Raw genomic sequence first — 21,352 nt, forward strand, 5'->3', positions numbered from 1 at the left:
ACTCTATTTGTCCATTGTTTATTTCTAAAGAAACACAACAATGTATAAAAGGCTCCATTACCTTGTACCTCACGTTATGGCTCCGTAGCAGACGTTTTTATAAAAATAGGCTAACGATTGGGTCATAACCACGAGACTTACTGTCTCATAGTAGAGGAATTACCGTATAGTACAGGAGAAGCTCTCAGGCAGTTTGGACTTCCATTAGCTGTTTAAGTTTAATTACTAATGTTAACTATCATTTTAGTGATCAATAATTAGCCTGTGTCTATGTTATCTCCTTACATATACCTACGCTCTCCGTCTCTGCTAGATTGGGAATGATTGAGATTTCTCTTGGCACAGCTACCAGAAGACTTCCAACTTTCAGACAGGTTGCTCACGTCACACAAAGATAGTGAAACAAACGTGTGTGTGTGTGTGGTGTATGTAGGTGTATGTAGGTGTATGTAGGTGTGTAGGTGTGTGTGTGTAGGTAGGTGTGTGTATGTAGGTGTGTGTGTGTGTGTGTGTGTGTAGGTGTGTGTGTATGTGTGTATGTAGGTGTGTGTGTGTGTGTGTGTGTGTGTGTGTAGGTGTGTGTGTGTGTGTGTGTGTGTGTGTGTGTGTCTGTCTGTGTGTGTGTGTGTGTGTGTGTGTGTGTGGGTGTGTGTGTGTGTGTAGGTGTGTGTAAGTGTGTGTGTAGGTGTGTGTGTGTGTGTGTGTGTGTGTGTGTGTGTAGGTGTGTGGGTGTGTGTGGGTGTGTGTGTGTGTGTGTGTGTGTGTAGGTGTGTGTGTGTGTGTGTGTGTGTGTAGGTGTGTAGGTGTGTGTGTGTGTGTGTGTGTGTAGGTGTGTGTGTGTGTGTGTGTGGGTGTAGGTGTGTGTGTGTGTAGGTGTGTGTGTGTGTGTGTGTGTGTGTGTGTGTAGGTGTGTGTGTGTGTGTGTGTGTGTGTGTGTGTAGGTGTGTGTGTGTGTGTGTGTGTGTGTGTGTGTGTGTAGGTGTGTGTAGGTGTGTGTAGGTGTGTAGGTGTGTGTGTGTGTGTGTGTGTGTGTGTGTGTGTGTGTGTGTGTGTAGGTGTGTAGGTGTGTGTGTGTGTGTAGGTGTGTAGGTGTGTGTGTGTGTGTGTGTGAGTGTGTAGGTGTGTGTGTGTGTGTGTGTGTGAGTGTGTAGGTGTGTGTGTGTAGGTGTGTGTGTGTGTGTGTGTGTGTGTGTAGGTGTGTAGGTGTGTGTGTGTGTGTGTGTGTGAGTGTGTAGGTGTGTGTGTGTAGGTGTGTGTGTGTGTGTGTGTGTGTGTGTGTGTGTGTGTGTGTGTGTGTGTGTAGGTGTGTAGGTGTGTGTGTTCTTCAACCCCACATCCAACAGCTGAGTGTTTGATATTGAACAGAGACAGAAGAGTTCAGTGTTAATAACTTGGCCAGTGGGACTTGAAAGGTTACTTGGGCTTTATTCAAACTCAGAACATGCTTTTGGAAACACAGTAGGGTCAAATGTTAAATACAAAACCTTGTTTTTATGCATGAACAGCCCCTGAATGTCGATAAATGTTCCTGCTGCCCAGCGCTCTGCTGTCTCCGACCCCCGAAACACACACGGAGGAGTGATGGTACAACTACAGAGAATATGCATCGTCTTTTATATGTGACTTCTTCTCCACCTATCACTACTTACACGGCAACACAGTTAAGCAGATATTAACACGTTTATAAAGACTTGACTCGAAGGACTCGAAGGACCCAAAGCTGTGTAGGTAGGTGTGTGTGTATGTGTGTGTTTGTGTAGGTAGGTGTGTGTGTGTGTGTGTGTGTGTGTATGTGTGTGTGTGTGTGTGTGTGTGTAGGTAGGTGTGTGTGTATGTGTGTGTGTGTAGGTAGGTGTGTGTATGTGTGTGTTTGTGTAGGTAGGTGTGTGTGTGTGTGTGTGTGTGTGTATGTGTGTGTAGGTAGGTGTGTGTGTGTGTAGGTAGGTGTGGGTGTGTGTGTATGTGTGTGTGTAGGTGTGTGTGTGTGTGTGTGTGTGTAGGTGTATGTAGGTGTGTGTGTGTGTGTGTGTGTGTGTGTGTGTGTAGGTGTTTGTGTAGGTAGGTGTGTGTGTGTAGGTGTGTGTGTGGGTGTGTGTGTGTGTAGGTGTTTGTGTAGGTAGGTGTGTGTGTGGGTGTGTGTGTGTAGGTGTTTGTGTAAGTGTATGTAGATGTGTGTGTAGGTGTGTGTAGGTGTTTGTGTAGGTGTCTGTAGGTAGGTGTGTGTGTGTAGGTGTATGTAGGTGTGTGTGTGTGTGTGTGTGTAGGTAGGTGTGTGTAGGTGTTTGTGTAGGTAAGTGTGTGTATGTAGGTGTGTGTAGGTGTGTGTATGTAGGTGTGTGTGTGTAGGTAGGTGTGTGTGTTTATGTAGGTGTGTGTGTAGGTGTATGTAGGTGTGTGTGTGTGTAGGTGTATGTAGGTGTGTGTGTGTAGGTAGGTGTGTGTAGGTGTATGTAGGTGTGTGTGTGTAGGTAGGTGTGTGTGTGTATGTAGGTGTGTGTGTATGTGTGTGTCTAGGTGTGTGTGTGTGTGTGTGTGTGTGTGTGTGTGTGTGTGTAGGTGTGTGTGTGTGTGTGTGTGTGTGTGTGTGTGTGTAGGTGTGTGAGACAGAAGATTTCAGTCTCGACTCGAAGGACCCGAAGCCTCAACAGCAAACAGTGCCTGAATCTAGTAGCAAACACAATGATGTCATCGCGTTTGATGAGCAGAGGCATGTCGCCGCTTTCTCCGTCTACGCTGACGGTTTATAGCGTTGTAGAGAAGGGAAGTCCCGCCCCTTCTGATGGACTGCAGTGGCACTTTCTTTCCATAAAAATGTATCCGGTAGTGAACGGGGAGAGACGAATAATGTCTCAGTTTGCCGTAGTACCGTTTAGTTTTAGTGTGAAACTGCTCAGTGAACTCCAGCTCTCGTATCGCACAATATACGTTACCTCGCTAGCTAGCTGGCTAGCTAGCCTAGCGCTGTTCCACAACACATGTAATGTTATCTCACCTGTTTCATACAGACAGACACACACACACACACACACACACACACACACACACACACACGCTGTAGCTTCAGAGAGACGCGTTTTCACAGTTTTACCACAAAGAGACTTTCTTCACTCGTTAAATTATCTTCTAAACTGACAAACATCGTGTGTGTGATTCATGGCTCAATTCAAACAGGATCAAACCATTATTTGTCCCCGCTCACTACCGTACAGATTTTCTTCCGAAATAAAATCTCATGGTCGACACAGGGAGGGGCGGGACTTCTCCTCTCTTTATTTCTTTGCGGCACTTGAATACAGATGGCTAGTAATGCTTAACTGGTTAATAACATCAGCGTCAATGTCCGTTATCCCAAAAGTTAACAGCTGTGTGTGTGTGTGGGTGTGTGTGTGTGTGTGTGTACAGTGAATATATTGGCATGCTGTCAGGGAGCAACACAGAGATTATTTTGCCCACCAGGAAGCTTTGAAGATTTAGTATATCTGCACGTTATTTACAACACTGATGAAGACACAGGAGAGTGTGACGTTACCCAGAATCAGCTGATAGTTTGTGAAATGACAGGATATGTTGTGCAGCAGTGATGATGGAGTCCAGTAGGTGTCGGGGTGAGAAGTTATAAATAATATCCTCAAATTAATAATTTAAAAGCTCTGAATACTTATTTAACTCCCACAAGTAGAGTTGGGCGATAAGAGGAAATCTACAGTATGGATTTATATGTGTGTGTGTGTGTGTGTGTGTTTGAAAGTGTGTGTCTGTGTGTGTTTGTAGTTGTGTGTGTGTGTGTGTGTGTGTGTGTGTGTGTTTGAAGGTGTGTGTGTGTGTGTTTGTAGTTGTGTGTGTAGGTGTGTGTGTGTGTGTTTGAAGGTGTGTGTGTAGGTGTTTGTGTGCTTGTGTGTAGGTGTGTGTTTATAGGTGTGTGTGTGTGTGTGTTTGTAGTTGTGTGTGTGTAGGTGTGTGTGTTTGAAGGTGTGTGTGTTTGTAGGTGTATGTGTGTGTGTGTGTGTGTTTGTAGTTGTGTGTGTGTTTGAAGGTGTGTGTATGTGTGTGTGTTTGAAGGTGTGTGTATGTGTGTGTGTTTGAAGGTGTGTGTGTGTGTGTGTGTGTTTGTGTGTGTGTGTGTGTGTTTGAAGGTGTGTTTGTAGTTGTGTGTGTGTTTGAAGGTGTGTGTGTGTTTGAAGGTGTGTGTGTGTGTGTGTGTTTGAAGGTGTGTGTATGTGTGTGTGTTTGAAGGTGTGTGTGTGTGTGTGTGTGTTTGTGTGTGTGTGTGTGTGTTTGAAGGTGTGTTTGTAGTTGTGTGTGTGTTTGAAGGTGTGTGTGTGTTTGAAGGTGTGTGTGTGTGTGTGTGTTTGAAGGTGTGTGTGTGTGTGTGTGTGTGTTTGAAGGTGTGTGTGTATGTGTGTGTGTGTGTGTTTGAAGGTGTGTGTGTGTGTTTGAAGGTGTGTGTGTGTTTGAAGGTGTGTGTGTGTATGTGTGTGTTTGAAGGTGTGTGTGTATGTGTGTGTGTGTTTGAAGGTGTGTGTGTGTTTGAAGGTGTGTGTGTGGATAAAAATATTCCCCCAACGATTTCCCTCAAATTGATTTCTTTGTGCTCTCAAATTACTAAATCGTGTTTTAAAATGACTTAATTTTTTTGTGCTTTCCTACATTTTTAGCTTCAAAGTTTAAGTTTTGAAGGTTTCATCCCGTTAACCTGTAAAACACATTAAGATCAGTCCAAGATCACATTATAATCTACACGTCTACAGCTAGAACTGTGAAAGATCAAGACAAATAGATTGTAGATGATTGAATATTAATTTGAAGAAATGTACGTAACCCCGACCCTACTGGGCTCTGTTTGTAACAGGAAAGGCTAACGGTGTAATGTATGTAGTTGGGTGTTGAGGCTAAGGCCCAAAGCGTTGATGTACTTTATGTAAAACATATTTTACATGTCAGTGTATTTGCGTACTTTGTGAGAGTTTGCAACAGTCTCCCACAGACTTGTGTACCTTTTCAGGTAAAAAGTCCAGCTGAGTAATCCTTCAAAAGTTTGCATAATATTGTTCTTTTATCGATTCTGTCCAGGAGACCGATGGTGATTTATGTGCTGAAATCAAGTTCATTGTCTTTTTTGCGTTATGTTTCCACTACATTTCTACCAGGCAATGATTATTCTACAAATACAAAAGAAAGTACAAAAAGATGCTCTTCCGTTTCATGTGAGATTTTTCTCTGAAATGCATCTCTGAAAAGTTATTCACGGTCTGTTCACGTCAGACCTGTCTCAATGCATACATCCAACTCTGTTATGAATGGTAGATGGAAGCCGTGATCAATTGTTCAGAGAGAAAAACTTGAATGCAATGTCTGAATGGGGAAAGTAAAGGGTCAATATCCGAGGTATAGGGGCCAGCACACTCCCGAGTCTGTCCACCTGAGTACTGAGTCTCATTCAGGAACACAGTAAAGTCGTCCAGTAATCCTCTCTACTTTTTAGGACTCACTTTTTCCCCTGACTTTTCATTGATTGGGGCTCCTTGGCTCTGTGTGTCTTGCGTGCAGCAGGAAATGGGGCTTGGGGTGTAATTAAATGGAGTGATTCGGGCGGCCTTGCTGGGGGATCCTTGGCGGAAATGGACAACTCCGCCCACATGGCTGTCGGACGTACCTGTGGAGACGTTGCTGTGGCTCCTCAGGGAGACGTCTGAATCCCCGTCCTGGACGTTACTCCCAGAGGGGACACTAATCTTTCTGAGCAGCGCCAATCGGGCCACTTCGTCTGAGATCACTCGAGCTGTTTCTACCGCCGGAGAGGTGCTCGAGTTGGTCTTGTTGTTGGAAAAATCTTCTGTCTGGACTGTCGCATCGCTTGTCTTGCGAGATGCGAGTAGAATGGTTGGCAGTTTTCCTGGAAGAGCTGGTGGCTTTGGCCTTTCCCCGTCAGGAGAAGGCGCCAGAGGTAATGCATTGGCTGGCAGAGTGCTTTTCAAGATCTGAGGTACATCTTCATCCCTTATCCTCCTCCAGGTGACTCTGTCATTCAGCCGGGATGCAGATCTCTGCCCTTTCTTCTTTGTATCGTCCTCGCTCTTGGCTCTGCCGCTCGAATCGGACGATGACGAGCGGAGCGAAGAACGGCTGGTCACTCTGCTCAGTATGTTTATGCTCGGTGACGAGGCATGACGCTTAAAGGTATCTTTGTCTTCTTGTTGCCTGGCTCCGGACACTCTTCCAGGCCCCTTTTTCTGAGCCACCCTGCAGGGGCTTTCAGAGCTAGTTCTCCTTGCTGAGCGTCTTGCAGCTAGGTCACGTTCACTGGAGGTCGCTCTAGAGAGGGGTGTACTCTGCTTCTGAAGGCCACGCTCCGGCCTCTGGACTTGCTGTTCTTGTCTTGGATCTTTTACTTGCACCCTTCTCTGGGCTTGCGCAGCCTTGAGTTCCTGACAGCGTGACGAGCAAAGGAGACAGCCGAAGCTCCAGGAACTGCTCTGCGGGGGATCCGTTCTGAGATCGAGGCATGTTGCGTGCAGAGGCGTCGCGCCTTAACGCAGTCTGTGATTCCTTAATGAAAGTCAGCTGTCTCAGGAATCCATTGCGCTCAGACTCGCAGCCGCTTGAATGGACAGAAGACATCCTGACCATTTCAAATCGATTGGCGGGGGACACCCTTTTTTCCGTTGACCTGATTGGTTTGTCTTCCGCTTGTCTGGTTAGTTACCAGAGGTGACAGAGCTCTGGGCCTGACTGCATTTTGCATAAAAGGGATACGGACGGGTGACTTTTGAGTTTTTGGTGGTGGGGATTTTTGAGTTTGATTCACAACAGGAGAGCGTCCCCTTCTTTCCGGGGGGCTGCTAGCTGCTGGGGAGGCATTCTTTTTCTGGATGGATTTATTTGTCTGAATCGGGGATGTTATCTTTTTCTGCGACTGTTTGGACGGTGTCGAGCTTTGCGATGATCCAGAGGATGAACTTTTTGGTATCCTTGGAGGCGAGTAGAGCTCCTCTTTGGCAAAGACAGTTCAATGTCCTGGGGGTAACCTAATCGGTGAAGGCTCTGGATCTGTGCTGAGCAAGGTTTGGATTCTTTGGAGCATCGGTCTTGGTTGGTACTTTTCTGGGAGGAGTATTTGCGATGGAGCTGCCTCTTTTATCGGTGTAATAGATCACTGTCCTGCCTCGGAAACCACTGGTAAGTTCGGAACTGGCTTGCGCTGTGCGAAGTCTAGAGGCTTATTCGCCTTTTTGTCTTTAGCAAATGTCCTTTCTTTGGGTGTAAAGCTGGATGTTGACATGAATGACAGGACTGATTCAGTCTCTTCAGAGGATGGGTCCTGAGACTTTGATGCCTGCAGCCCAGTGACTACACAGTTTGCACCTTCTTGTATGGCTCTCCATTCAATACTATTGAGGTCTGAATCTTTATCCCATGCCGTGTCATCACTATCCATTTCCTCATCCATGGTCCACCCATCAGAGGCCTTTTGTTTTTGAATATTTTCTGCCTTCCTCTTCCTTGCAGCAAGCTTCCTTCTCTGCTTGGGCATGGCAGATGTATGCATTTCTGAAGGAGGTCATCCTCCGAATCCATGCTGACGGAGCTTGGCGAGCTCGGCTCGTCGTATTGGCTGTGAATGTTCATTGGCTTCGTTTGTTTCATCATATTCAGTGTTTTGTTGTGTCTGTTTTTGTACCATATTTGCTGGGCTTTTGATTTATGATCCTCAACTCAGCATCACTCAGCGAACTAAGCGAGGAGCTCAGTGAGTAACATGCCAGGATTCATCCTTTATCAGATTCTGTTTATCCTGTGAATCCTCTGGGCATGCTTGGGAATTATCAATCCTGCCAATATTCGTCATGCTCCGGAAAGGGTATTTCTACTTTCCTCTCTGATCTGTTTTCTACTTATTTGTTTCATTGCGTCATTTTCGTCATCATAGAAGCTGTTACTGTCCTCTGAAGAATGAGTCATTTGTCGGAAGATGGTTTTTTCCTTTTTGTGATACCATATTAAGGTACCGTCTTTGTTCTGCTTAATGACCGGCAGTTCGAGTTTCCTGACTGGGCCTTGACCTTGCCTCTTCTTTTGTTGGTTAGGAGACTGATCACGATTTCTTTGGTTTGCCACCCTATCGGCTACCTCTTTGCTCTGCATTAGCACCCTCTGTGTGGGAACTATGTGTTTGGTTGCTCGGTTAATTTGTATCTCGGGTGGATAGTTCATCTTGTTGGGTTTATGGAAGTGTGAGAATATCCTCAAGTCTTCTATCCTCTTTGCCTCGTCGTCGAGCAATTCCTGTTTGTTCATACCTTTGGCTGTGCAGTCTTTAGCCCCCCTGTCCTTCACAGGATACTGGAGTGTTTCGTCACTAAGTGATGTTGTGCTGGAGAATTTACTGGTGTACCTTCTGCAGAATCTGTCAATGACGAATCATCCAATTGAAGTCCCTTTGCGGGATGACAATTCTTCTTCCTGGACACATTTGGGTTTTGCCATTGGGAGCATCATGTACACGGGAAGATGTATCGGCTTTCGGATCTGGGAATTGAGAAGATGAGGAGGGATGGTGGTCATCAGCGAAGGTCTTACTTTTCTGAACTTGGAGGGCATTGCTGAGTTGATGCATTCCTTTAAGATTTCTATGTCATCGTCTGAATTGCCTTCACTATATCTCTCTCCGTGGTCGAATCCTTGCTCATCCTCGTCAGGGAAAGGAAGATTTTTGTCATTTTGCTTAAGTAGGGGTGTCAATTTCAGCTCCACATCTTTTTGTATGTAGTGTTCGTGAAGAGGCAGAGCACTTAAGCTCGAAGCACACGAGAAGTTTTCAGTGGGCTTTTCCACAGTGAAGTAGATCATGGTGTCCAGTCAGGAGGAAAGTTAAACCTCTCTTTGCAGTCGGCTATCTCCATGAACTTGCGCAGGCTGCTTTCCATTGCCTGCTATTCCTGTGGCTGTGTTTCCGGTCCATTTGGCTCAATGCAACATGGAGTTTTACTTCGACTAGGAGGCATGGTTTGCCCTGGGCTGTCGGGAAGATCACTAGGGCTTATTGTTCCATCAATCATCTCACTGCATGGGTCACTTTGGATTGAGCTTGCAATAGAGGGAGACTCAAAGCTGCCCAGTGAACTGACTGAGCTACAGCGACTCATTACCAGGGGTGTCTCGTGGATGTAGTTCTCAGATGAACTGGATGGAGATCTGTCTTCAAGTATGGCTGGCGATGCTCCTCTTAGGAACACCTTTTCCTTTTGGCAGCACAGGGAATCTGGATGGGATTGGTCTCTTTGCTGGGGAAGGTTTTTTGAGTCAGTCATCAGCAGCTGACTGTCACTCAGATCCTCCAAGGTTTCATCCTCCTCAGCTCTCTTCACCACTTCTCCATCCTCCACTTCTATTATTCCAATGACGAGTCACTCTCCCAGCTCATTTTCACTTTGTTCATCCAGCGCTTCGTCTCCGAAGAGAGGGAGGACAGTGAACTGCAGCGGGAGAAGCAAATCGGGGTGTTCTCCACGGAGTATTTCTGGACCGTCGCCATTGGCCCGATGGTTGGGCTTCTGGCGGATGCCATTGGAGAAAACTTTGTTATGCTACCCCCAGTCATCACAGTAGGTACCCATGCTTGTCTCCTCATTGCTTGGGCAGCCTGGACATTGATGGTCGTCTTTGCTACACCAAATTTGCCACGCTTGAATCAGCGGGACCTGTTGATAGACGGGACAGTTTAATTGAAGTCATGCTGACGTCAGAGGAGAATTTAGTGGATACACTGACAGGTGTTTGTGCAGGTTGATCTGGTTCTTTTCTGCATCTGTGCTGCTGAGCTCTAGAGCAGTCACATCATTGTTTTCCACAGAATCTCTCTCCGGATATGTTGCTGGTTAGTCCTCATTCAGGACAGCAGTTCCTACATTAAGGTAATCTTGATGAGCCCACCTTAAGATCAGCTGGTTGGGTCGTTGTTGCATCAATAGAGCTTTTGGAGCAGGTCGCATTTGATCTTTGCTGCCGCAGTATCCATCACTGGTGCTTCCACTGTTTAGGCTGTCTGTTGATACGCTGTATGGGCAGTTTTGAGGCGCAAGAGTGCGTGGGCTCTATTGAGGCGTTCCCTGTGGGCCAAGTTGCTTGTATCAGAGAGACGGCAGGGGAGCAGATTTTGCCCGGCTTCATTGAGTTCATCCATACGTAATGCCAGTCAGCCAAATGGTCTTCAAGCTGAGCTGAAACTGTCCTCGGAGGACGTGTGCATTGTGATATCCTCCACTAACCTGTCGATCTTGCAACCGTGTTGGGATCTTTTTAGCTACTTCTCTGTCAGCAGCAGATACATCGTCAGGAGGTGCGTGTCTCTTCTCGGCCACCTGGGGCAGTCCACGTCTCTCTCAGGTTCACTGTCCCTCTTACTGGCTGGTTCTGCAGGAAGTTAGAGTTGGTAGGAACATGACAGCATAGAGAACTCCCAGTGTCCAGGCTATGGAGACGTTAGGGCCCTCATCATCATCGAAACACCAGATCAGACGCGTATCCTTTGCCAGGTCTCAATGTGCCGTAGCGCTGTGTGCTGGTCCAGTGCTTGGGGCTTGTTCTCAAGCGATCAAAGTCTCCGCTAGTGTTTGCGCATCCAGCTCCGCCTCCAGAGCTTCTGTTTCCTCATGTATAGCGAGGGCATGCACGAGCCAGGGACACGACGGCAGATCCTTATATTTTCAGGGGTCGATTAGTGAGGAGGTTCCTTAAGCTGCGCGCTGCCCCTGGCTTACATCTGTGCTTGAGTGGATAAGGTGCGCAGCATGCTGACCGCCCCGAGGTCCACAGCAGCTCCTGGCTTTCGGACTCGGGCAGAAAGTTCCAGAGGGATCCCCAGCGTTTGCTCACTATGGTCAGACTGTGGAGCGCAGGTGCTGCAGTCAGAGGCTGGAGGCAGTTGTGGTCCTGAGATTTGGGCTGTGAAGTAAGAAAGCACAGATCATTTTCATTAGACTGTCACACGAGTTATTTTTTTTAATCGCGATTAATCGCTGAGGTCTCGAGTTATCTCGATTACTCACATATTTTTCACATGATTAATTCTATTATTGTGCATTTCAGAACAGTTTTTAAGTCCACTATTGACACAATGACGCCATTCTACCAGTGGATCTTGATTGGGAATCAAATTATGCAACGAACGTTACTTTATGACTGATTATAAAGAGAGTTGTAATTATTTATTTATTGTAAACAAAAGCAAAATGTGTGAAGCTGTCATTATGCACATTCCTCTCCAAGTACCTACTCACAAACTACAAATCCCTAGCCTTACAGAGTCCATATAGTGTTTAGTACGCCTAAATAGGGCTGTCAAACATTAATTTCTTGTAATTTCTCTGAAGTTCTGCGATTAAAAAGATTAATCGCATCACGGTGCCCTGAATTGCATCGCGATAGGTTCTGGAGAATCAAATTTCTTCATAAACTCTCTGACGCCTGGATGTGTTTTTTTCATTTCGGTCCAAATGTGCTCTCTCATCACCTCCGTAGGGAGACCATGAGTGACTCTCAACTGTTGCAATTTCTCCTCGCTAGATGCATGCATCTCCTCAAGGGTTTTCCTGTCATAGGGCTGATATCGTGAGGCCTGAAACAGGTAGGGCAACCGTGAAAAAGCAACCCTGGAATTCCCATACCTTCTCTACACCGTCTATGACAGAGTATCCGTCTACATAGTACGGTCCAATCTTTTTTTCCCCGCTTTAGGGCATGCTGAATGAAAATGTTTTCTGAAAACATCACCCATTCCAACCACTGAATCGAGCAGCATGAGTATTTTTTGAATTGACGCCTGTAGTCGTCAGGCGACGGAATCGCGAGCGCCTTTTCAGGCAGGAAGTTTGTCTGGAAAACCTTCATACACGCAGAGGCTATTGTGATGCAGCTAAAAGGATCCACGCGCGTCTCGCATATGAACTCCTCTCTGAATTTCAGACATCCCTTAACAAGAATGTCAACGTCATTTTTACAATAGTACGTAGACTCTTTTTCAAAGTTGAAGACACCCTGAGAGGCCTCTCTGTACCATCTGTAAAACTCCTCACGCTGAGTCGGTGACATGTTTTCCACCCCATAATCTGATGGAGGTGGGTAGGCGCCGATGTAGTTTAGATGCTGACGAGCGCTGAATTTGTGCGGGAAGTGACCTTTGGACTTGTCTGCAAATCCCAAAGCTTTGGGTATTGCGGCGAGTTTCATGCCAAGAAAAGATAACGAGTCGATAAAACGTAACCGGTAATCGGTTTCAGTGAAACTGATAATCTTACTTCCTTGCATCAGAATCGTCGGTGTCATTCCTAAACGGACCATGCTTTTTAGGATCAGGTAACTGTCAAATCCTTTTGCATTGTGCGCAATAAATGTTGCATTACTATAGTGGGGTCTCCTGAACTTCATGAGAAACTTTTCGACGCAGTCCAGGCCATAACACTGCCATTCTTCACCCTGTAACGATTTTGTACACACTAGGTAGGCATGATGTTCACCGACCCTGTTGCTAAATGTCTCAAAATCGTAAAAAACTACATTCTGTGTGTGTTCTTCTACCACCTCCAGAGGCCTAATATAGCACATATGCGGTTCTGAATCGTTAGCTTCCTCCCCACAAACTCTACACTTTTCGTGCGGGCATTTGTGCTCTTTACAAGCGTCGAAAAGGTATTTACATTTTGAACATTTGTGAAACTTCTGACATGTACTGAGGCTTGAATCATCCAAAGCTCTAGCCTTTTTGTGTTTAACATAACACGTGTGTGTACGACAAGTTCTATTACAAACCGCACAGTACACAGGATTGGTATAGTCATTAGGGCATTCAGGGTCTAGGCAGAGATTACAGAGACCCGGACAATAGTGTTTCTCACTCTGACTGTAGCTTCTGTAGCAGTAATGACAGACTTTATTAACCCCTAAAAACCCATTAACATTTTTTATTCCGTAGTAGTGGCCTTGAAGCAGGAATAAAAACACGGGATTGTCAGACTTTGGGTAATCTGTTTCAAAATGGGCGATAGCACGATCCTCGGAGGCTCTGTAAAACACTACAATTTTGCGCTTTACTATCTGTTCAAATGTATTGACCTGACTGAATGTTACATCTGTTTGATCGCTCAGACCCGCGAGATACTGAAATTCTCTAGCCTGCTCAGAAGCTTGTCTATCGTCGAGATCAGGATTGATAAGCAGAGCCAGGCTGATGGCAAAGCATAGTTTATTGTTACGATTGTGTACTACATACAAAAGTTTTCTTTTCTTATTAATGATTTCACAGTCCAAAGTTTTTTTTATTTTTCGTTTAACTCCACCACCACCTCGAGGGTTTCGCACCACTTGAATAACTAATTCTAGATTGGACTCGTCGTCAATATTTCGGTTAGATTGTATCAACCGTTCCAGTAACCCTTCAAAAACGGTCTGAAAGTCGATACCCCTCTCGCTGACTCGAATGATATCGTGTTCTTGAGAATTTTCAGCTATTATTTCGACCTGCACGATGTCATTAGGTCTAACCTCAGGTCTCACTCTCTCTGCTAAGACGGTAAAATTCCCTGAAACCTCTTGATAGAATCGGGCTAGATCTGGCACATTTCCGAGGGGTGGCACTACCAAGTTTTGACGGAATTCCAAATTGCCGAAGTTATCGCGTCTTCTTGACAAAATGTCATTGTTCAGATTTTCAACCTGTTGTAAAGCGCCTTCTATAGGGCGAAAGTAATTTTCAGCCTGTTGTACAGAGTCTTCTATAGGTCGAAAGTCATTTTCAACCTGTTGTAAAGCGTCTTCTAAAGGTCGAAAGTAATTTTCATCCTGTTGTACAGCGTCTTCTATAGGTTGAAAGTCATTTTCAACTTGTTGTAAAGCTTCTTCTAAAGGTCGAAAGTAATTTTCATTGGGAGGGTCAATTTGATTGTCTGTTGATGGATGTGGTTCTGTGTCAGTATTATTTAAAGAAGGTTCTGTGTTTGAATTATTCAATTTGCGGATAGCCTCATGCAATCGGGTCGGTACGTAATTTACTGGCTCATTTAATTCATCGACAGTCTGAATTAATTGGAACGGAATTATACATGACTGTTCAGGATCCATTTTGCGCGTGATTTAAAAATAAAAAAGCAAAAAAAAAAAATGTCACCCCTTACAACTTTTTACATATCTGAAGAATTGTCCGGAAATTGGTCAACAACAATCTGGCAATGTCCAAATTATTTCCACGGTCTCGCTCCCGTCTCGCCCTCTGTTGTCTTTGAATGTTCCTCAACGCTGCTTCTGTTGGAAAAAAAAAAAAAAAAAAAAAAAAATGTTTAATCAGAAATTTTAATTTAATTTTAATCAAGAAAATAATAAAATATATGGATAAAAATTACCTCTGATTTGTTGAATCCTCTCCCTACGGAGCCTCGCTCTGCGAATGCCTCTCCGTACTGGTTCTGTCATAAAACAGAGAAAATACATCTGTAAATAAATATATTTAATTATAAAATAAATGAATAGAATAAATATAAATAAAAATAAAAATACCTCTGATTTGTTCAGTGGTGCGGGAGGTGCTGGCTCTGTTCTCCGGGGGTGCTGCTTCAAGCTCTGTTCAATTTGAAAATATACATATATACTCATGTTCAATTCAATAAAGCTAGCTAACAATGTTAACAATGTTAATAAAGTTGTTACCTCCGGAAACCATTCTCTCTGTTTACCCCTCTCTCTCTCTCTCTCTCTCTCTCTCTCTCACACACACACACACCCTCTCCCCTCCCTTCCTCTCTCTCTCTGTTCACCCCTCCCTCTCTCACACACACACACACACACACACACACCCTCGCCCCTCCCTTCCTCTCTCTCTCTGGTTCACCCTCCCTCTCTCTCTCTCTCTCTCTCTCTCTCACCGGCGTAATATTCATTGTTTAAAATGTAAGGTGGTAAAAACATTTAAGAGTTATAATGCAGATACACTTACCCTCAGTCATTGGGGTAGGAGTTTGAGAAGGATCCGAATGAGGTATCTCTGTCAAGACTTCAGCTCTGTCCAGCTGTTGTAGGGTCTCCGGTGGTTCTCGTCCAATATCAGGAGGAGTGCTCGATTGGGCATTTCCTTCTTCAGATACATTCAGACTTTGAACATCTTCTGCATTTTCTTCTCCTTCGCTCGTTATTTCTTCAATTTCGACATCTGCGTTGGGGGGATTATCTGAGTATATAGATATGGTATGTTCAATACAGTTAGTTTTAAAAAAAACAACGTCGATACAGTTTTTAACTAAAGCCTCTCACTAATTAACATTCATTGCTTAAAACATAACCAGTAAAAATAAACAATTTATGACATACATCTACATTAAATGGTATAATATTAAAATAGAAACTTACCCTCAGTCAGTGGGGTAGGAGCTGTCTGACGATTAGGAACCGTTTGCAGAATTTCATTATAACGATCCTGTCTTGAGAGCAGTGGTTGTATAGGATGTCTGAAATGGGTCTCCACTGTTACAATAGGTCTATTTGGTTGCATAATTGACCGGGCATTGATCTGTGGATTTGATGTTTCAGATATTTCTTCAATTTCAAGATCTCCGTAAAAGACAGCAGGGTTTGGATTGTAATATGCATTGGTACAGCGATCAATCAACTCTGTCGATTAACAGAAAATCTGTGTCATTTATTTTATCTACGTCATAAACTTTTGTTGATAAAACATTAGTTGAGAAAACAACCTACCGTAATCTGATTGACTCAAATGAATGTCTGTGAATTCATCACTGGTAACTGTTAGGAACAGAGAGAGAGGATAGCATGAAAAAGAATATTTTCAACACCCTTAATATAATAATAATCATTAATAATATATGACTCACCAGGGAACTGAAGTGATGAAGTCTGCATCTTTTTCTGCCCCTCTCCACTTGACCGTCAGTGTTTGAATGAACATCCCTAACCACCGTCTTTTGTGCGAAAATTGAGCGCGATCTCTCGTACATGATTGAGGGATGCATTTGCTCTTGAAAACGATACATGGAGACGCGGGTAAAAAGTAAAATACAGCTTCTATGCGTCTACATGTTTGTGTGTGTGTGTGTGTGTGTGTGTGTGTGTATGTGTGTGGGTGTCAGAGCAGAGGTTGACCCCTGACCTTAGACCAGTAGACCAGTAGACACTGAAACAGCTGCCCCAGAAATAAGGCGCCTTCCTCCGGCTCGCGGGAGACAGCTGCTTTTGGTGAGCACTCAGTTTATACAGAAAGAGCTGCAGAAACAAGTCCTTAATAATTTCTCTTTTGCAATATTGTAATATTGTAATGTACTTGGAGCAGCAGAGGACACTGGGAACCAAAAATACGAACCAGAGCGATGCATGCACAGAACCGTCAACATTTTCTACAAAATGTAAAACCTAATTTGACCCATGTTATTAGTTATTAAGCTGCTCCATTTCATATAATGATAACACGCTTTGTTGGACCAAGTATGACAATGTAACCGTTGGACAATATTTTTGTGGGATGTCAGCTTAAATAGTTTAATAGCTTTAATATTTTTTGTTTGCGTTCATTCCTATATTATTAAAAGACATTGAATGCATTAACAATCGGATTTAACAATCTTAAACATAAACTAATAGTATAACAAATACTGATAAAGATATTTAACTCATTCAAAACCATCATCTACGTATTTCCTGTCACCCTCTTCTCTCACTGGCTCATTTTTAAAAAATGCAATTTCCCGTATCACGCCCATTGGCTCATTTAAAAACACGCAATTTCCTGTCTCGATGCATTAATATGCAGTTTCCGGACTCCTCCCAGGAAACATCCGGTCTGAGGCACGCCCTCTTTCTAGAAGGTTCCGGAAGGATTGCGTCAGAAACACCTGTCAAACATCAATCAAAATTTTGACAGGTCGTGACCTCTTGACCTGGCTGTCATCAATCAAACTCGCATATTTAAGTGAAAGAAACCTCCCACTTATACTCTCTGCACTACACTGCTAAAAAATCAGGAAAATTGTTAGAGTTGGAAGCTAAACTGCATTACCCAAGTGAAGAGCTAAAATACATTGTTAGAAAAGCTTGAAGCTGAACTGTAATACTGTCAAAGATGAAAGTTGAAATGAATTACCTAAAACGGCTGAAAGAAGAAATAATTTGTATTATTATCAGACACTGCATAGAACGAAAAAGCATCAATCTTGCTGATATGAGATGTGAAATATTAGGTGAAAAGAATGGGGCTGAACAAAAGGAAAGAGAGGACAGAGAGAAGGAGAGGAGAGAAGAGAAAGAGATGAGAGGAAAAAGAGAACCAAAATAAAACATGAATAGCTGAATTGCTAAAGCTAAACTGGTTGAATAGCTTAGATCCGTAAGAATAAGTTGAAGTAGTGAGAATAATTGAAAAAAAGTGAAATAACATCTCAATCAGGGACATATTGACTGATGTATCACAGCTGGATTCAAACCTTGATCTCCCACACCAAAGACATACACAATATCCACTACACTATCATCTGTATAGTTGAAAATGTTCCTTTAGCACTTATAAAGCCTGTCTTTGATCATTGATCACCACACCAGCTAATGCTAATGAGTGAGAGACAGTGTGAGAGAACAGTAGGTTCTTTATTTAGAACTGTAGGTGAAAGTATGGAGGGGCTGAAAATGTTGGGAGCGGAAGAAAATTTGAAGGATTTGAAGCATGATCTCATTGACTTCAATGTTTAAAAAAAGTGTTAAAAAGCTTAATATTTTAAAAAGTATAAATAATAGAAAAAAAGTTGAAGAAGTCCCGTCATTAGCTGAAAGAGCTGAACATTTTAAAAGTTTAATGGTTTTAATAGCTCAACGTATGCAGAAGTTACATAGAGCCAAAAAACGTACGGAAGAGGGAATAAAATTTAAAAAAAGAGAGACAGAGACAGAGACAGTCAGACAGAAGTGGAACGCACAAGATATAGACTAATGTTCATATTACTGCCTGTAGTATTCAAGTTGACTGTCTGTGAAAGGGTTGTCATGGCTACCAATGAAAAAAAACACAGAGCAAGCTCTCAAATAAAGCCTCAGACTGCTAAAATGATAAGGGCTATCGGTGAAATGATGTAATCGTGACCACCACAAGACCTTTGTGAACGTATTCATGTAAAATTTATGTTGATAAACTTAAAAATGTGGGCATATCAGCGATTTAAAAAAGTGGTTAGCTCTGCGTTTCGCTCAGAAATGTGAAGAATGTTAAACAGGGCAGTGGATGGACAGAGATGTGGAACTCTTGTCATTTGGAAGCTCATCGAGCCAAAAGTATAAGGCATATCGCAAAACTGAGCACATTGCCTGAAACTAGACAAAAATACCTACGTTTTGATGTATAAATTGTGTATGACAAGTAGATATTGTGGGCGTGAGAGCAATTTATAGAGAGGGGACAAAGATATTTTTTTGAACGTTCTGTGCTCTGGCGATGACATCATCCACTCTAGGAGACGCAATACACACTCATTAGAAATGCAGAAAAATCCTGAAATGATTCTAACTGATAATCACTCACAAATGCAGAAATATGAAACAAATAGTACGAAAAATCTTAAAGCTTAAATGCACTACACGCTAAAAAAATCAGGAAAATTGTTAGAGTTGGAAGCTAAACTGCATTACCCAAGTGAAGAGCTAAAATACATAGTTAGAAAAGCTTGAAGCTGAACTGTAATACTGTCAAAGATGAAAGTTGAAATGAATTACCTAAAACGGCTGAAAGAAGAAATACTTTGTATTATTATCAGACACTGCATAGAACGAAAAAGCATCAATCTAGCTGATATGAGATGTGAAATATATTAGGTAAAAAGAATGGGGCTGAACAAAAGGAAAGAGAGGACAGAGAGAAGGAGAGAAGAGAGGAGAGAAAGAGAGGAGAGCCAAAATAAAACATGAATAGCTGAATTGCTAAAGCTAAACTGTTTGAATAGCTTAAATCCGTAAGAATAAGTTGAAGTAGTGAGAATAATTGAAAAAAAGTGAAATAACATCTCAATCAGGGACATATTGACTGATGTATCACAGCTGGATTCAAACCTTGATCTCCCACACCAAAGACATACACAATATCCACTACACTATCATCTGTATAGTTGAAAATGTTCCTTTAGCACTTATAAAGCCTGTCTTTGATCATTGATCACCACACATGCTAATGCTAAAAAGTGAGAGACAGTGTGAGAGAACCGTAGGTTCTTTATTTATAACTGTAGGTGAAAGTATGGAGGGGCTGAAAATTTTGGGAGCGGAAGAAAATTTGAAGGATTTGAAGCATGATCTCATTGACTTCAATGTTTAAAAAAAGTCATAAAAAGCTTAATATTTTAAAAAGTATAAATAATAGAAAAAAAGTTGAAGAAGTCCCATCATTAGCTGAAAGAGCTGAACATATTAAACGTTGAATGGTTTTAATAGCTGAACGTATGCAGAAGTTACAGAGAGCCAAAAAACGTACGGAAGAGGGAATAAAAACAAGAAACAGAAACAGACAAACAGACAGAGACAGACAGACCGAGACATAGAGAAACAATCAGAGAGACATGGACAGACAGAGAGAGACAGAGACAGGGAGAAACAGAAACAGACAGAGACAGACAGACAGAGAGAAACAAACAGACAGACAGAGAGACAGAGACAGGGAGAAACAGAAACAGACAGACAGAGACAGGGAGAAACAGAGACAGAGACAGAAAGACAGAGACAGACAGAGAGAGACAGAGAGACAGAGAATGACAGAGACAGAGACATAGACAGACAGAGAGAGACAGACAGACAGAGACAGACAGAGAGAGACAGAGAGAGAGACAGACAGAGACAGACAGAGAGAGACAGAGAAAGACAGAGACAGAGACATAGACAGACAGAGAGAGACAGACAGACAGAGAGAGACAGAGAGAGAGAGAGAGAGAGAGAGAGAGACACAGAGACAGACAGAGAGAGACAGAGAGAGACAGAGACAGACAGACAGAGAGACATAGACAGACAGAGAGAGACAGAGAGAGACAGACAGAGACAGACAGAGAGACACAGAGACAGACAGAGAGAAACAAACAGACAGACAGAGAGACAGAGAGAGACAGAGACAGGGAGAAACAGAAACAGACAGACAGAGACAGAGAGACAGAGAGAGACAGAGAGAGACAGAGAGAGAGAGAGAGACAGAGACAGACAGAGAGACAGAGACATAGAGAGAGACAGACAGACAGAGAGAGAGACAGACAGAGACATAGACAGACAGAGACAGAGACAGACAGAGAGACAGAGACAGAGAGAGACAGAGAGAGACAGAGACAGACAGACAGACAGAGAGACAGACAGAGACAGAGAGACAGAGACAGTCAGACAGAAGTGGAACACTAAAGATGTAGACTAATGTTCATATTACTGCCTGTAGTATTCAAGTTGACTGTCTGTGAAAGTGTTGTCATGGTAACGTATGACCAGTGAAAACACCCTTTGAAGTCTGTGATGAGATCCCTTTGATCTTTAATCAGGTTAACGACCGTGTCACCTGCTGAAACTGTCAGCTGTGCCCCACTGGAGCTATTCAAAGACACAGAGCAAGCTCTCAAATAAAGCCTCAGACTGCTAAAACGATAAGGGCTATCGGTGAAATGATGTAATCGTGAGCACCACAAGACCTTTGTGAACGTATTGATGTAAAATTTATGTTGATAAACTTAAAAATGTGGGCATATCAGCGATTTAAAAAAGTGGTTCGCTCTGCGTTTCGCTGGGAAATGTGGAGGACGTTTAACATAGCAGCGAATGGAAGGAGATGTGGAACTGTTTTTGTTTGGAAGCTCATTGAGCCAAAAGTATAAGGCGTATCGCATAACTGAGCACATTGGCTGAAACTAGACAAAAATACCTACGTTTTGATGCATAAATTGTGTATGACAAGTAGATATTGTGGGCGTGAGAGCAATTTATAGAGAGGGGACAAAGATATTTCTTTCTCTAACGATGACATCATCCACTCTGCCAGACGCAATACACACTCACTAGAAACGCAGAGAGAAGGAGAGAAGGAGAGAAGAGAGGAGAGAAAGAGAGGAGAGGAAAAAGAGAGAGCCAAAACAAAACGTCAATAGCTGAATTGCTAAAGCTAAACTGGTAGTAGTAGTAGCTTAAATCCATAAGAATAAGTTGAAGTAGTGAGAATAGCTGAAAAAGGGAAATAACATCTTGGTCAGGGACACATTAACAGGTGTATCACAGTGGGATGTGAACCCATGTCTCCCACACCAAAGGCATACAACATATCCACTATGCTATCATCAGTATAGCTGACTGGCGTTCC

General features: G+C 43.2%; 1 pseudogene; it reads right to left on the reverse strand.

The window, feature by feature from the left end:
- Positions 1–4,993: 4,993 nt before the first annotated feature.
- Positions 4,994–12,225, reverse strand: LOC118496280 (annotated as a pseudogene).
- Positions 12,226–21,352: the final 9,127 nt, after the last annotated feature.

The sequence above is a fragment of the Sander lucioperca genome, chromosome 11 (assembly GCF_008315115.2).
Source record: "Sander lucioperca isolate FBNREF2018 chromosome 11, SLUC_FBN_1.2, whole genome shotgun sequence".
Classification (NCBI taxonomy): Eukaryota; Metazoa; Chordata; class Actinopteri; order Perciformes; family Percidae; genus Sander; species Sander lucioperca.